Source organism: Palaemon carinicauda, chromosome 26 (assembly GCF_036898095.1).
Source record: "Palaemon carinicauda isolate YSFRI2023 chromosome 26, ASM3689809v2, whole genome shotgun sequence".
Classification (NCBI taxonomy): Eukaryota; Metazoa; Arthropoda; class Malacostraca; order Decapoda; family Palaemonidae; genus Palaemon; species Palaemon carinicauda.
Window position 1 is genome coordinate 4,699,611 of NC_090750.1, and position 18,104 is coordinate 4,717,714.

An 18,104-nucleotide genomic window follows, 5' to 3' on the forward strand; every position below is an offset into this window, starting at 1 on the left:
ATAATATATATAAATATTTATAATTATATATACACACATATACATATATATATATAAATATATATATACACATATATAAATTTATATATATATATATATATATATATATATATATATATATATATATATATATATATATATATATATATGTATGTATATATATACATATATATATATATATATATATATATATATATATATATATATATATATACTGTATATATATATATATATATATATATATATATATATATATATATATATATATATATATATATATATATATATATATATATATATATACATATATATGTATATATATAAATATAGGATTATATATAGATATATATATACATATATATATGTGCATATATATATATATATATATATATATATATATATATATATATATATATATATATATATATATATATATATATATATATATATATATATATATAAAGAGAGAGAGAGAGAGAGAGAGAGAGAGAGAGAGAGAGAGAGAGAGAGAGAGAGAGAGAGAGAGAGAGAGAGAGAGAGAGAGAGAGAGAGAGAGTGTTCCTTCTAAAGACGCAGGCCTAATTAATTCTGTTCATGAGCATAACAAGTGAAAAGTTAATGTTAATGAAGTCCTATTAAATGAGTTTCCAGTGATCAGTGAATTACTCCAAGAAAATATGTTGTCATATATGTTGTTTATCCTCTTCAAGGATTTTGTAATACATTGAACATTTGTGGATGGTGGAGAAGGATTGGCCTGGATTGGGAACAGGAAATTAGTGGACCTAGAATATGCTGATGATACTGTCCTATTAGCAACGTGCCACAAGGTTTGCAAAGCTTGCTTCCCAGAATGTTTGAAATATCACTTGATGTTGGGGTCAACATAAATAGAAGTAATTTAGAGATGATGAGAACTGAGTTTGCAATAGAAGATGAAATATCATTTGAAGGAGAAAAGATTAATGATGTGGAACCATTCAATTATTTAGGAAATATGATCAATAATACAGGATCTATAGAATTGGAATTTAATGAAAGATTGTAAAAAGAAAGTCAGACAATAGCTAGGTTAAGTAAATTTTGGAAAACAAATTGCCTGAAATTACATATAAAAGTCATGGTATATAAAATTTTAACGAGATCCATGTTACTGTATGGACACGAGTCGTGGTAAGATAATGAAACCATATCCAACAAATCTTTTACATTTATGAACAAAGCCCTCAAGAGAATATTGCGAGTTGAGTAGCTGGACAGGATTAGAAATGAAACTATAAGAGATATTTCTCAAGTGCTATATGTGAATGAGATCATAGTTAGAGGTAGAATGATGTTGTCTGGACATGCTGTTCGAAATCTAAAAGAGAGATTAGTTCACAAAACTTTCAACTGGGCTCTACAAGGCACTGATAGAGTTAGGATACAAAGGCCTACATGGTTGAGAACTATGAAGCTTGAAGTAGATGATGAATGGAGAAGGATTGAATTAAAAGCTCAAGATATAGACAATTGTCGAAATTTCTCTGAGGTCCTTTGCGTCGATAGGCGTAAGAAGATATGATGAAGAAATGATGAGACATTTCAATTATAATCATAATTATAATCAAAATATAAGTGAAAGTGAAAGTGAAAGTGAAAGTGAAAGTACAAGTTACAAGATAAAGATAAAGATAAAGATAAAGATAAAGATAAAGATAAAGATAAAAATTTAAAAAGTATATTAATATAAATATAAATATCAATATAAATAATAATAATAATAATAATAATAATAATAATAATAATAATAATAATAATAATAATAATAATAGCACTTTTCGTTATGGAAATATATTCTTCTGCAAAAACATAGTCAGCATATAAAAATTAGACAGTCTTATTCGCTATTGACATATAGTCCTTGCAAATTACTTTAACCCTGGATAGGTACGGTCCTCGGACACCCCTTTAAGGGTATACTCGGACGCGAACGACCCCGACGCCAAAAAAAATTCTTGAAAAATCAGTTTTTGCAGTAACCTCCTTTTTTCTTTTGCCAAAAAAAACTTCAATGAATGCTTAAAACAACTGTAAAGATAAATACTACTCATCTGCAGAAAAACTATTTATTATAAATATTTTAAAAAATTAAGTAGAAAAAAAAAGACCTGACATAAAAATTCATAAAAAAAAAGTTTATACATATATACACAAATCCTTTTAGGAATTGATTCTTGAATGTTTAGGACACATCTTGATGTATTTTGGATGAAGTCAGACCCATGGAGGTGAAGATCTGAAATGAGAAAAAAAGGGTAACTTTTTTTGGCCAAAAAAAATTGTCCAAATTTCATGAATTTTTTGGGGTACCCAAATGAAATAGGAAGTGGCTAATTTTTTTAGGGGATAAACATATGTTATCCTAAAATAGAAATATGTAAAAAAATCTTCATTATTTTGTAAATTACATTTATATCAGGGGCCATATCTAAAGGTAATTTTTTGAGTACTTGGAAATTTCGTAAAAAAATACATATATTTAATATATAATATGATATTTATGCAGGTAAAAATATACCAAAATATCACACATTCTATAGGGAACAAGAATATATATAGATAGGGCAGCTTACGCTTCGGATATGTCCACAAAATGGCCGCCAACCACACTGACTCAGACTCCCTAATCTGCCACTTGAAATGTAGGAAGGGTATGTCAATTTCAAGGTGTTATTTACTAATCTAATTATTATTGGATATGCATAAAAATTGTATGGTGGGTTGCTGGATAATTGTCGATTATTTTACGACTATAAAATTAAAATTCTGACCCAAAAAATTTTTTTTGAAGGGAAATAAAATCGAAAAAAAAATGTAAAACAATATTTTAGCTAAAAAAATTTGATGATATTCAATCAAAAAAAAAGTAAACAAAATTTTCCGACAAATAAACATCTAGAGGAATCATTACTCTGTGATAGTTCCTTAGTACGTAGTAATTTTGAAAGAATTGGGAAAAAACGAAAAAATGGCAATCACCGGAAAATCGAACACATACCTATATATACGCCATATCTGGCTAAAAAAAAGATAGGCATGGGTAGCCAGATCATCTAGAAACACTTTCCAACACTATAAAAATATAAGTTTTGCGACACTACTTGCCAATTCCTTATGGTAACATGACTAAGCAAAAAAATGCAAAACAAATAAAAAGGGGCACTCGTGGAAAAATGGCCATTCTAATATACGGCATTTCAGAAAAAAAACATTTCAGCCACGTGCTAGGCAAACCATCAAGGCATATTTTCCGACAAATAAACATATAAATGAAATATTACTCTGTGATAGTTCCTTAGTACGTAGTAATTTTGAAAGAAATGGGAAAAAACGAAAAAATGGCAATCACAGGAAAATCGAACACATACTTATATATACGCCATATCTGGCTAAAAAAAAAATAGGCATGGGTAGCCAGATCATCTAGAAACACTTTCCAACACTATAAAAATATAAGTTTTGCGACACTACTTGCCAATTCCTTACGGTAACATGACTAAGCAAAAAAATGCAAAACAAATAAAAAGGGGCACTCGCGGAAAAATGCCCAACATTCTAATATACGGCATCTCAGATTAAAAAAAAAGACATGCACGTGTTAGCCCAACCATCAAGGCACACTTTCTAACACATAAACATGAAAAAAAATCAATAATATACGGCAATTCCTTACTACGTAGTAAATTTTTACAAATATTGAAAAAAAACAGAAATTGGCAACCGCAGTTAAATACCCAATATACCAATAACTACGTCGTATCTGACAAAAACAAAATCACGCATGGGTAGCCAGATCATCTAGACACACTTTCCAACATTAAAAAAGCAAAAGTTTTACGACACTATTTCGTAATATCTTACGGAAAAATGACTTGGCAAAAAAATTAAAATAAATTAAAAAGGGACACTCGCGGTAAAATGCCCGACATTCTAATATACGACATCTCAGATAAAAAAAAAGACATGCACGTGTTAGCCCAACCATCAAGGCACACTTTCTAACACATAAACATGAAAAAAAAATGAATAATATACGGCAATTCCTTACTACGTAGTAATTTTTACAAATATTGAAAAAAAAACAGAAATTGGTAACCGCAGTTAAATACCCAATATACCAATAACTACGTCGTATCTGACAAAAACAAAGTCATGCATGGGTAGCCAGATCATCTAGACACACTTTCCAACACTAAACAAGCAAAAGTTTTACGACACTATTTGACAATATCTTACGGAAAAATGACTTGGCAAAAAAATGAAAAAAAATGAAAAAGGGGCACTCGCGGTAAAATGGTCCTCGTGGTGATGAACGACATTTTAACTAAAAAAAAAAAACATGTACATGGTAGCCAAACAATCCACCAAGACTTTCCACAACTGATAACCTATACAAGTTGCACCATTCTACGACAATTTCATAATACGTAATAACTTTGATAATTATGCAAACTACCTCAGAAGGGTAAACTCGGACGCGAACGACCCCGACGCGTCTCAGAAATCGGGGAAGGAGTACAGCTACAGCAATGCACATCTGGACACTACTAGAGCGTGTAGGGGAGACACCTCCTGCAGGTCGATCACCCACAAATTCAGTCACAGGGGTGAGTCACGTGAGAAAAACCTGTTTTTTTTTGACGCTCGGGGTCGCAAACGACCCACCGTACCTATCCAGGGCCTGATGTAATTTAGTTTCTTCTTTCAGCTAAAATGGAATTCACCCTTCATGATATGAGTGATGCGTGGCATTCCCCAAATAGGAAGTTATCCTTTTTTTTTCGAGAAGGATTATTTTTTTTTAAACTTAGATCTTTTTACAACTTGAAAGATGATGTACTCTCTTTTGAAGTATGATTATTTAGGTATTTTATAAACATTCATGTTATGGACTACGGGTTTTTAAAGATGCTTTTTTTTTGATAATTCATATTATTATTATTTTTATTATTATTATTATTATTATTATTATTATTATTAGCTAAGCTAAAACCCTAGTTGGAAAATCAAGAGGCTATAAGCCCAAGTGCTCCAACAGTGAAAACAGCCTAGTGAGGAAAGGAAATAAGGAAATGAATAAACGATATATGAATAATTAAAAATGGAAATGAAATATTTAAAAACATTATCACCATTAAAACAGATATTTGATAGATACACTATAAAAGGTCTTATGTAAGCCATTTCAACATAAAATCATTTGCTGAGAGTTTGAATTTTTGAAGTTTTGAAGTACTACCGATTCAACAATCCGATTAGGGGATCATTCCACAACTTGGTCACAGCTGGAATAAAACTTTTAGAGGCCTTCACTATCAAAATTACCTGCATACCTAGTATTACAAATGGGACTGAACTGTCCGAGAAGATCTGAATGTAAAATATGGTCAGAATCAGAAAAATAAAAACATATGTAACATGCATAATGAACTAATTGGACGACGGTGCCAGGTATTAGTATCTAGATAAGGAATAAGAAATATAATAGAACGAAAGTTCCTATCAACCAAACTAAGAATAAAATCAGCAGCTGAACACTACATAGGAGATAAATACTCGAAACAAGGTAAAATTAAAGAATTAAAACACTTATTCAGAATAGATTGATCTCCAAAAATTTTGAGAGAGTTTCTTAATAAGCGTATTTTTTGGGCAATTGATGAAGTCACAGACCTAATGTGTTTCTCAAAAGTAAATTTGCTGTCGCGAATCACACCTAAAATTTTAAGAGTTATTCAAAGTTAAAAAAACATTATCAATGCTGAGATTAGGATGTTGAGGAGCCACGGTCCTGGACCTACTTACAATCATACTTTGAGATTTGTTAGGATTCAACTTCATATCCCATAATTTGCACAATGCGCTAATTTTAGCTAGATCTCTATGAAGGAATTCAGCAACCCCCGATCTACATTCAAGATATGGAATTGATACAAAAAGTGTAGCATCATATGTATATGCAACAAGCTGGTTTTCTAGGCTAAACCACATGTCATGTGTATATAGTAAGGCAAGTAATGGGCCAAGAACACTACCCTGAGGAACACCAGATATCACATTCCTCTACTCACTATAGTTCCCATCAATATCTCTTTGCAATCTATTTTTTAAAAGGTCAATAATATTGCCAAGAAACGACCGACCCACTCCCAATTATTTGAGTTTGAAAAGAAGGGCATCATGTTTAAAGTGGTTAAAGGCAACACTAAAATCGAGGTCATTCATACAAACTTCCTGACAAAAATCAAGGGCTTTCTGCACAGCACTGGAGATTGAAAGGACATCACGTGCTCTAAGGCCTTTACGAAAACCAAATTGCAAACTAGAGAACAGATGATTACCTTCAGCAAACCTATTATGAACTTTTGCCAAAAGATGTTCAAAAACTTCAGATAATATGGTAATTATGGGAATTAGGCGGTGTTCAGTTGGACCTGAGCCACCACACACACATTTACATAGTTGAGTAATATTACCAATTCTCAAACAAGTGCTAAAAGCTCCTCCTCTTGCTAACTTGCGCAAAATAACAGATAACTTTGGAGCTAAGAAATATGCAGTCTATAAAAAAAGGAAAAATACCATTTTGGTCTACACCACCAAAAGCATCAAGGTCCATCAACAGAGCTTTAATTTCACGAGATCGAATAGTTAAAATAGTTAGTTCAGCCGCAGGAAAACTGGAACGAGGAAGTTCGTGTTTCTCATTACTCTGCTTGTTGTCAAACACACCTGCCAAATGGGTTGCCTTTTCCTTTAGACAGTGAGTGACAGAGCCATTTGGTCAAAGTAAAGGAGGAACTGTTGCATCTACATCAAAGAGTCCTGATTTAAGGGTAGTCCACCACTTATGCTCAGTTGTTGTACCAGAAATGGTTTCTTTTATGGTTTAATTGTATTCTTTTTCAGTTGAACCATAAACTCTCTGAGCAAAAGCTCTAAGCTGAGTACAATTATTCCATGTCAAATCTGATCTGTTACCCTTCCAAAGGTGATAGGCCTCCTGCTTCTCCAAACAATATTGTCTACCATCATCATTGAACTATGGTTAGTCCTTCACTCGTTACATTAGTACACGAGAAGGGATACGCCTATCAATTATGTTGAATAGATTCTCATTCAAAGGGACTATAGAATCAACACTACTAATATACAATTGTGACAAATTCAAAGCAAAAAGTTCATGCAAAAGTCTTCTCGAGATTTCATATAAGTCTTACATGAGTAAGATACATCAGAGACAGGCTGCTGTCTTCACTATTATTGAAATCAAGGCATGATCAGATGTCCCAAGTGAAGAACTAACCTAACTTGTTATAGTGACAGGGGAGTCGGTGTAAAAGAGGTCTAAGCAGTTACCAGAACTGTGAGTAGCTTCCTTTATGATATGCTCACAGCCTTATTCAGAGGCAAAATCTCTTAAACCATGGTGATCGGTAGAAAGAAAAGAATTTAACCACTCCCTATGGTGAGCATAGAAATCATAAATAAAGACAAAAGATGGCTTTCTATCATCATCTTGTATCTTAGCCACAATGGTGAGAAGACAATCGAAGATAGAATCCTCCCTGTCAGAAATCCGGTAGATCGAACACAAATAGAAGTTGTTATGCCTGCTAAAAACTTTTATTACGTGAATCTCATCAAATCCATATTCATAGCAGGACTTATGAGAAGCAGTGTACTCCATCCTAATATACAACGCCATTCCCCTGGCCCCAGAGATGGCATCGCGTTTCAACATTATTGGCTTCTTAAAACCAGTTATATTAGTAAATAATTTTGTATTTGATTTATATATAGGAAAACAAACACATGGAATTGCATAAGTAGTTATTCATAATCCTGAATTTCGGCCATAGAGAATAATACCTTGTGTATTGCTATATTAAAATTTCTATCATAGTGTTCAATATTAATTTTTCACTGAAAAACTTCCTACTATATGATGAAAACCTGTTTTTATTGCAAGAGCGAATGTGTAAATACGAGTAGTTATAATATTCCCAGAAATTTCTTGTCCATACTTACTTTAAGGAAAATCTTCTTTCTTGCTAACTGAGACTTGGAACAAGTAGCAAAAAGACACTATGAAAAGGTATACATATAATATACAGTATACACGAGTGAGCATTATCAATTACTGCAGGCCGTTATGATCTACATTTTTTAAGCCAAAGTTTACATTTGTCAGGAAATTCTCAACTTACTACTACTCTATTCAGTATAATAAATGTAATTGCCATGACAAAAAAAAAAAAAAAAAAAAAAAAAACATGGTGAAAATTATCTGTTATTATTTTATTTTCATTTTACAGTCGGAAAGGTCGACAACAAAGAGTTGACATATGCGTACACATGATCAGGTTTGATATACCAAGCGAGAAAATCTTTTATGAAACAATTTGTAAACTGACTTTTGAAAGAGTTAATTTAAAAAAAAAAAAAACTTTGTAAATACATTATACTTAAAATCACAACTAAGATGTTGAAAAGTAATGCCTTGTCAAAACAAAGTCCAAATCCATAATGAAAAGTAAAACCAATTTTAGTAAAGGAAAAAATCGTCCTGCTCATAAAACTTAAATTTCCCTCATTTTATAGAATCGAGGATTTCTATTTTTTTTTTTCGTCCGTGTAGATCAAGATCCAAGAAATTTTGGGTTTTAGAAATTTAGAATTTTTTTTCCCCAAATATTTGTTTTCGGATCCTAATATATTAGTATGTCCACTCATCTCTATCATTATTTGCAGTATAAGGAAATTGTATTAACCTTACATAACCCGGCACTTTTCCTCAATTTTGCTTTTATTTGAATTGGTAACTGTATTTTCAATATTGTCTTCAAATTCATCAACATCATATATTTGGGCTTCCTTATCTAAATCTAATTCTGAAATTATACACCTAACATTAATTTTTCTTTCATCAAAATCTTCTATTGCAATTGTTGTGTTACTTTCTATTCTATTTGCTATTTCGATCTCTCCATCTTCCTCGCCTGCATGGCCTTCAGATTTTTTCCCTTGACCCTCTGTGCCATTATTGACAGTTGAGATTTTCGCAGAAACATTACTACCACTGGTGTAATGTTCTACTCCAAACTTACTCACATGTGGGGAAATGACGTCTTCGTTATAACTACCTTCAGTTTGGGCTGTCTTTTTCGCATGGCAATACTTATCCGTAGCAATTAAACCCTTATCTTGATACCCAGAAGAAAGGGTCTTAGTTTCTTCATCTGCATGGCCATAATTCCTGTCTTTACACTCACTTTTATTTGAGACTAACCCTTTGTATCTGCATACGGGGGCACCTATTTGCTCCTTGTTATCTTCTTGAATGAGTTCTTCTTTATGAGTGCATCCTCCCTCTAGAAAAGGAATACCTCCCGTTTCACATCTCCATTCGGTTCTTTCTATATCCAGCTGTATCTTCTTACTTTCTAATGAAAGGATTGTGTCACACACATAGTCATTCGTTGATAATTTATCATCATCACCACAGTCATCTTTATCTGCTTTACTGGCAACTACAATTACCCCTCCAGATACAATCTTATTAACTCTTGGTAAAGAGATAGATTTACTTCCATATAGTGTGCTACCAGTCTCTCCTGATACAGGACTACCAAATTGTCCAGATGTTGTGCTACCAACCCCTCCTAAAGCAGAGCTGATATCCTCTTCAGATGCAGTTCTAATAATTTCTGACAGAGAGTTACCAACTTCTAATGAAGGGTTACTGAATCTGACATTCCTATGATCACCATGTTCCTTTCCTGTGCTACTTTTATAAACACCATTATCAAAACTTTCGTGGAATAGATGAAGTTTATTTTTAGAATATTTAAGAAGAAAATTTCCATGTAATCCCTCTTCTTCAAGGTCTGCGTATGTCAATTCAGCCTTCGCTACTGCAGGTAAGACCTCTGATGGCTTTTCAAATGGATCACAAATATCAATGATACCAGTTTTATTTAGACATTCGCCATCCATTGTCTGCTTGCTATATGTTTCATATGCTGCCCCATAGTGATCTCCTTTTATCATTTTATTGGCAAAACTAATTTCCTGACACCCAGGCAGTTTCTTTCTAAGATGGATTAAGCGATCACTATTTCTTTCCTAAAATGCAGCCCCGTCCGTTAAGAGTAGTGCATAGTCATCACCTTCTTGTGTTATGTACTTCCTAGGCTGTATCCTATTCTCCTTTTTCTCTCGTCCAATAGGTTTCCGACTCAGGTTTTCTGGAGATTTTTCACTCCCCGGTGTCTTATCTAACTGTGGAGAGAGAGGGACTTCTCCTTTACCAACAAGTTGTGTATGCTTGGAAAGACATTCAAGCTCTTTTGAGACACCTCATTTCAGATACTCTATGTAAGGGATAGAGCACCGACCATTGAAGCCTATTTCCTCAGTAGTTAAATCAATCAGAATCTCATTAGAGGCCTCCAATATTCTAGAATTTAAAGAATTTTATTTCATTTGCTCACCTTGCATGGCAGAAGCGTTGCGATTTCTGTTCTCCATATCCCATTGTGTGACGTTAATCGGAGATCTATCTAGCAAACAGTACCCTGTGTCACCAGTGGTTACCCAATTATTCTCTATCTTTGAAGATATTTCCTTCCACTGTGAGGTTTTTAACATGTATTTTAGATTCCTCGCTACCACTACTTCATCCTAAAAGGATTAAAAAGCCTCGTGGTTAAGATATCGTAGAACATTCTTTTTTTGCAATTATGAGAATTTCAAGCCAAAATTTTATTTTTATTTCCAAATTGCCGAGCAGTAATGAAACTAATGTTCATCAGAAGATAATGGTCAAGTTTATTAAATATATTTTATTTTCTTATTTTATTTTTGTTTATTTACTTATTTATTTATTTATTTTTTTCTTTTTTTGCCAAAAGCATTTTGTAGGATACTCGCCCTTCATTAAACTTACTCACACGCACACTTTTATCGCAGTCTTCATTCACCCTCTACTACTTCAATAAAATGTAAAAACAAACCTTTACCTTCAATGAAAGAGTAGTGAATCCATTAGTCTTTGATTTTATGGGGCTATTATCTGAAGATAGGCAATCCCTAAGAACAGCCAAGGCTGTGAACGTAGATTTTTGTAACGGGAAAGAGATAATTTGGTTAATTCTTTATTATATAAAGACCTCTGAAGATACAACTGTATTTTCTATTGTTTTATACAAATTCAATACTATGGCACGTGTGTTTCAACTGAGCTTGACATCTCTACAGCAAAAGCTTCAACTATAACTAGTGGTTTATTATTTATGATCTGTAATTCATTAAAAAGATATTATATTAACAAATTTTATAACACATCACAGACACAGCTTACCACCTCTGAGTATGACATTTCTTCACTTAGAAGTGAAATGTTTGGGTTGTGCCAATTCAAAATTCTACTCTGGCAGATCTGGGCTCGATGACGAGCTAAAAGAACCTTTTCTAATGTCTGAGCTTCCAACAGTTGCCTTTGTGACTCAAGAAGTGTCAGCAAATTAGAAAGCCCGTCAGTAAGAAAACTCTTGATGGTCTCTGTCTGTCTCTCGATATCTATCTTGGCCTTTTTGTGCTTTGATAATAGTCTCTGTATTTCCTTGATAAGTGCTCCACTGTTTTCTCTCATGCCCCTAAGAGCCAACTGCTTCACAGAGTATTTCTCGAAGTGGTTATCAAACAGCTTGATAGTCTTTTTGATGCAAAAGTCTCCCTCTAACTTTAGTTCCCCAAGAGCTTCACCAAAGGTTCTAATTTCACACTGAGATGGTGGGTAATCAATCACAATGCAGTCATCACATATCCATTCTTTGTAACTTTTACACCAAAATGTGCAGTGCATATCATGGTTCTCACATCTTCCAGCAGGGGGAAGTAATTCCCTAAAAGATTGAGCATTTTCAATTTTGTAATCAGGAAGAATTTTTTGGGATTTTTTCTCAATGTTAGAATGATTCGTTATATTCTTACAAAGCGATGGTAAAGTCTTCAGATCTGTATCTTTCTCATCCCTTGAATAACTCTCGGCTTTAATAATTTCCAACAGGGTATAGTTGACAGGTACTGAATTTACATTTCTCGAATGGTGTTGGCAAATGCACGTTGGGCATTTGCAGTTACCTCCTTTGAAAAATTCACAAACACATGGGGTAGAGAAGGTATGATCAAAGGGAAGGACTAGAGCAGTGGTTCCCAAACTGTCTTACCTGACGCCTCCTTTATGCTTCCAGTAGACCCGTACGCCCCCACTCCTCTCTTTCTTTTATATGAAATGATTCTTACAGTTATTTCTTAGCGTTGTACAGGAAAACAGATTTCTGTTTGTATTAAATTTTAATAATGAAAGCCACTCATACAAATTATAGAACATTCCAGTAACTAAAAACGAAACATTTGGTTCAAAATGAGAGGAAAAAGTTTGAACATTAGCAAATTGGCAATATTGAGTTGCAATTTTAAGAATAGATAATTTGAAAACATGCTATATAATATTTGGAAATACTTATGAGACTAAGGCACAATTTCTGGTCAAATTTAGTGAGATGGATGCATGTATGTAATGACAGATATTTGTTTTTTAATTGATTTTATTATTCTATTAAACAAGTAATTTCGAGCAGAAGACTTCACGCCCCCCATGTATCGTCCTCACGCCCCCCTAGTGGGGCGCGCCCCCCAGGTTGGGAACCACTGGACTAGAGGTTTCTTGTCCTCGTCTCCCATGCACCCTCCACAGAACTCGCAAGAGAATATAGGATTCATGCTGCAAGAAATAGGGATCGTTATGATATTAACAATAAAAGAGTTTGATATAAAGGAGCACACAGTGACATTAATAACAATAAACATAACAAAAACATTAACAACATTAACAACATTATCAATAATAATAATAATAATAATAATAATAATAATAATAATAATAATAATAATTAACTGAAAATCATAGCAGCCAAAGTGAACACTAATTAACATATCCCTAGAATAAAAATTATATATTTTTATGTATTACTCTAATCACACCAGACACATTCAAATATTCATAATTTACAGATAGGAGGTGAATAATCATTAATGTAAATTTTTTACTTTAATGAAGAGAATATCACAAATTTAAAAAGCAATGGTAATTTTCTCAACATTATAAACCTGAGACATTTAATAGGAGTATAACTTCAGTGAAACTGGAACGGCCATTTAAAGTTTTAAAGCGGATCGTAGTAATAGTTGGCTCGTGACAGGTTTACCTCCCCCACATACCCAATAGTGAAATCATTACTTTAGCCTCAGCCTAGGACTTGTGGGTTGGACGAGGCAGGAAGTTTAACAAAATTCTATCATGTTTTTATGGTTCGGAAAAACATGAATAATTTCTAAAACCTTCAACTTTTAATAAGAAACTTTGATTAGGACACTTATCCTGAAGAGGATGGAATCCCCTAAAACCAATACAGCAGGTTTACTAACCCTGGGAATATCAATGCCTGTGGTCTGGTAGAAGAGCAAAAGTGACGACTTACGTCAAACTCCTCATAACCTGAGTATGAAGATGTCAATAGTATTAGGCCTAATCCCTACCACGAGATTCGTTATCGGTCGTTGGAGAGCCTATCTTCATAAGTATACTGTATATTAATGAATGGTCCTTATGAGAAATAGAGAAAAATAGGTTGCCTACATTTCATCAACCCTGTCCTTCATCTGGGAAGGTGGGAGAGTTACTTCAATAAACAAAACTTTTCTTATGAAGAAAAGTTACTTGGGAGTGAAGCTGTACTGCATCTAGCGTCTGATCAAATATCTAGCTGAGAGACTCCTTCATCCCAAAGAGGGGAAAATGTAGACGAAAAGGTCGTCTACTTCTTGATTTGTGTTGCTTCCTCAATCTTAACCAAGAAGCTACTTTCCCTTTAAGGAGCTAGGTTTACCATTTAACTTGTTGAGTTATCTGGGGACCAGTCGATGGCAGACAGCAAAGGTGGTCTGATGTGCTAAACTCCTACATTCAACCCTAGTGCCACTGACAGGTTCCTCCTGGAAGTTGGGGTAGTTGTGATATCCTTGACTTCATGTGCTCATCACTGGATAGTAATTACGCACTGTCAATGGATCAGCACGACTGAAGTATAAAGAATCAAAAGAAGCAATGTTCTTGAATATATACATCTCTACCTTTTAGACATAGGAAAGTCTTCGGTGCTCTACAAGTGAACTCGAGATCACTAAGAAGCATCTCCTTGTCCTAACAGGATAGAGGATAGAAAAACTTTGCACCCTACATGCATGATATTATCATTGTACCAGGCTGGAAGATTGTTCTCGGATACAAACTTCAAAACAGGGGAAAGGAAGGCCTTCCTCAGTTAAAAATGAATCGTGATGTATGAAATATCATGTAGTAAGCTCATGGTAAATTGTAAGGTCGAGGCTTGTGAGTAGTCTAGGTGATTAATTCTATCTAACACCCGATCAAGGGTCCAGGAGGGTCCGCTTGAGAGACCTGAGGACTTAAGTTACATCCTAATGAGCTTCAGTTCATGAAGAGGGAAGATAATTCAAATCTGCTCCTGATGCCACTAGTATTTCTACCAGTACTTTGGAAGAATGATATTAGTCAATCTGGATGCGACCTTTAGGAGCTGTCAAGTTAATCTGAAACTAAAATCATCTAGAGATTGTTATGTAAATGGCAAAGCAGGTGAGCGGGTGCAAAGGCTAAGGTATCTAGTAGAGCTGGTGTGTTGGAAAGTGACCCAAATGCTGCAGACTTCCTAGGAATGAAAGAGCTGCTACTTGAAGATTTGATAGATCTGAAGTTCTGGATCAGCCAGAAGGAGAACAGTTCCTTTAATGGAGATAACCAAAGTGTATGTAGCCTTTTTTCTACATATGAAAGTGAAAAATCTCTGATCCTATTTCATGCCCTGGTGATTGAACATATCTGCGAAAATCTTTCCATAGCTAGAATGGATCTTTTGTTCAGCTCTATCCCATTTTTGGCTGCCCAGATGAGTATCTGCTTGCCCAGCCCAAAGGGTCTGTGAAAGTGACCTTAAATAGTTTCCTTTGGTTTGTAGTCTCGTCACAAAGGTGAGTTTTTGTTCTTCAACGCTACTGGGTAGCTAGTTAAAACCTGCTGGGAAAATAGCAAAAAGCATTATTGGGACTTCCGTTAGGTTGAATAGCAGGTATTTTGCTTCCGATAATAACTTCCCTAATTTGTTCATTTATGCCTACTTTACACGTGCCTCATTTGCCTTGGATTCATTAGAGAATGGCAGGATTTCTGGAGGCTGGGTCAGAGTGGAACTCTCCTAGAGAAACATACGTCAATCTTTCACCAAAGCTTGCTCTCCCGTGTTTCCTGTTCCAATGAAACCAGAAGGAAGGGAATACTGCTTGCTGATTACCAATGATGCTTCCAATGATGTAAAGGTCTCAGATCAATCACTGGTGTTGAAGCCCATGTAGAAAGAGATCCTAATGACGAGAGAACTTTCAGGAGGAGATTATTACCGTTCACTCAGAAGTTCTTCAATGTGCAGGAGTAAATGTACTACCTCCCTCTGTATTATTAGCATAATCCAATCATCTATTTCTTCATGACCATGCTGCTAGATTATCAAGCGTACACTATCATCAGGCCATAAAAAAAGGAGGTCATTGGTTTCGGTCCTGGAGTATTGTTTCCTTAAGACGTGCAGGACAAACCAATAATGAAGAGAACTATAAAAGAGGAGTTTTGATCAAGTAGATTCCAGAAAAGTGATCGTGAATGGTCTCGATAATAGGAAATGGGAATCTTTAGTTTTGAAGAATAAAGGACAATGAGGAGATAATTCTCCCAGATCGAATGATTGATATCTAGAAAGACGTATTCTTAAAGTTCATTGTAAGTGAGAATAATTTCCTGATGGCAGATCTCATAGTACTTGCTAGTATACCATAAAGTGCTTTCCATATTCCTTTTGAGCAAGAAGTAAGTTTGTTCACTAGACTTCGCTTAACTTATTGACTGGAAGAGTTGAATGCAAAGACCTGGAGAACTCTCTGGAAGGCCTAAATTGAATTCCTCGTCATCTTGTTCCTTTTTTTATTCCTAGGGTCAGTAGTAGGTTGGCTTCAGTGTCAGAGAAGTCTTCGTTTTCTTCTATCGGAAATTTCAAATTCTTGGTTGAGGCAAAGTATATGAATGCAACCAACTAAAGGTAAAACAAGAAGCTACCAGGGGATCATGGCAGAAGAGTCTGGGCCTGAGAACAATGAACCCCAGTCTGTGAATCTTACATCAGGTCCCTGATGCAAGCAGTGCCATCACTGAATTGATGTATGATGATAATAGAGTCATTGAAGCATCATGGGGGCGGGGGGTCCAGAGGGGCGATGACAGCTGCCAATTTCCAAAAACGTTCCCAGGGGTTGAATTTCATAGAGTAATCATCCAATGAAACTACACAAAGGGATCAATTGATGTCTAAGGAAACCTTGCCGTATCGGTTATCCTGTGCTTCGTTTACTTCTTCCTTCAATTGGGTAGGTCTTTCCCTCATCAGGAAAGTATTGTCATGTATCCCCTTTCACTCTTCCTAAGGGAGAGAAGTCGAACGATCAGAAATTTAAAAAAAGGGTAGCATCCTTTATGCCTACTGGTAGTGTATTTTACTCTTGTATAAACCGAGCTCAGTAGCAGGTGCGTGAGCCCCTGTACCGTTGTAGTAGTATTAGGATTTCTTATCAAAATATAAATTAAATCTTACCTACTATCTGCCTATTTTCAGCAATCCTGTCTTTTTGCAGGAGTATTGAGCTGATCCCATGATGTGGAGGACTTCATATTCATTTCACTATTGTTTTTGTGACACCAGATCTGATTACTTGGGACATGTGGTGTTTCCTTGTGTTCGAGAAGATGATGACCTAAAAAATGATATGCCCTTAGTGAAATCAATATGGAAAACAGCAATAAGAAGGAAAAGGAAGAGTCAGGTTAATGAATCTTCGTCATTGATTAAAAGTAGTCCCCAGTAAGAATAGAAAAGTAGATTTTGATGAAAGAAACAGTGAAATAAAGAAGAAATTATAAAAAATTCTAAGTGAAGGTGGCAATAAGAAAGGACAACAATTATCTCATGACAGCTGTATAGTGAATGTACTGATGTAAGCGTAAAAAATCAATGAGACTTATTGAATATGGTGCATAACAATAGTGTTAAGGTCACTTTACAGTATCATTTAAGGTAAAAGTGTCGGTCTTTACTATTAAATTAATGCAATTATGTGTGTATGTGTGTATGCGTGTGTATAGTTATTAAAATAAAATGTACATGCGTTTGATCATAGTCCATAATACAGCAAATCCCATTAATGGCGCCCAATAAAGGGCCTAGGTCGAAACGGTATTATCCTTTGTAGTATTACTATCGGAGGCTTCTATGTTATTTGGACCAGAAAGGATATAGTGAGGTGAGATTTGACTGGAAGTGTTAAGGAAATAGAGCAGAATGGAAGAATTCAAGATCTTGATAGAACTGGAAATTACAGAATGAGAGAATTTAAGTTTGAAGGATGTTTGAGGATGCTGGTGAAAGGAATAGAAGAGAGAGAGAGAGGCATCCTAAAATCACCTAAATTCATCTTCAAGTGATATAAAAAAAAAATGAGATAAGATGAGAAAGAAGATGGGCTGAGTAAGCCAGAGACTGGAGAGGAGTATAAGGGAGTTCACAAGTTTTGTTTTTACTATGGATGTACCACGTACAGAAAAATAATTTGAACAGTGGGTGAGATGATGTGAAGTTTTTCAGAGAACAAACATTCTATTTCATGGTGAAGTATGGTAAGAACAAAAGGTTTTGGGTGTAAGAATTTGAAAGTTTTCCAGAAGGGAAGTTAGCTACTTTTTAAGGGACAGTCATAAGGGAGGGTGACCAGAGCTATGTATTTGTTATTATCATTATTATTATTACTTGCTTAGCTATAACCCTCGTTGGAAAAGCAGAATGCTATAAGCCCAGGTGCTCCAACAGAGAAAATAG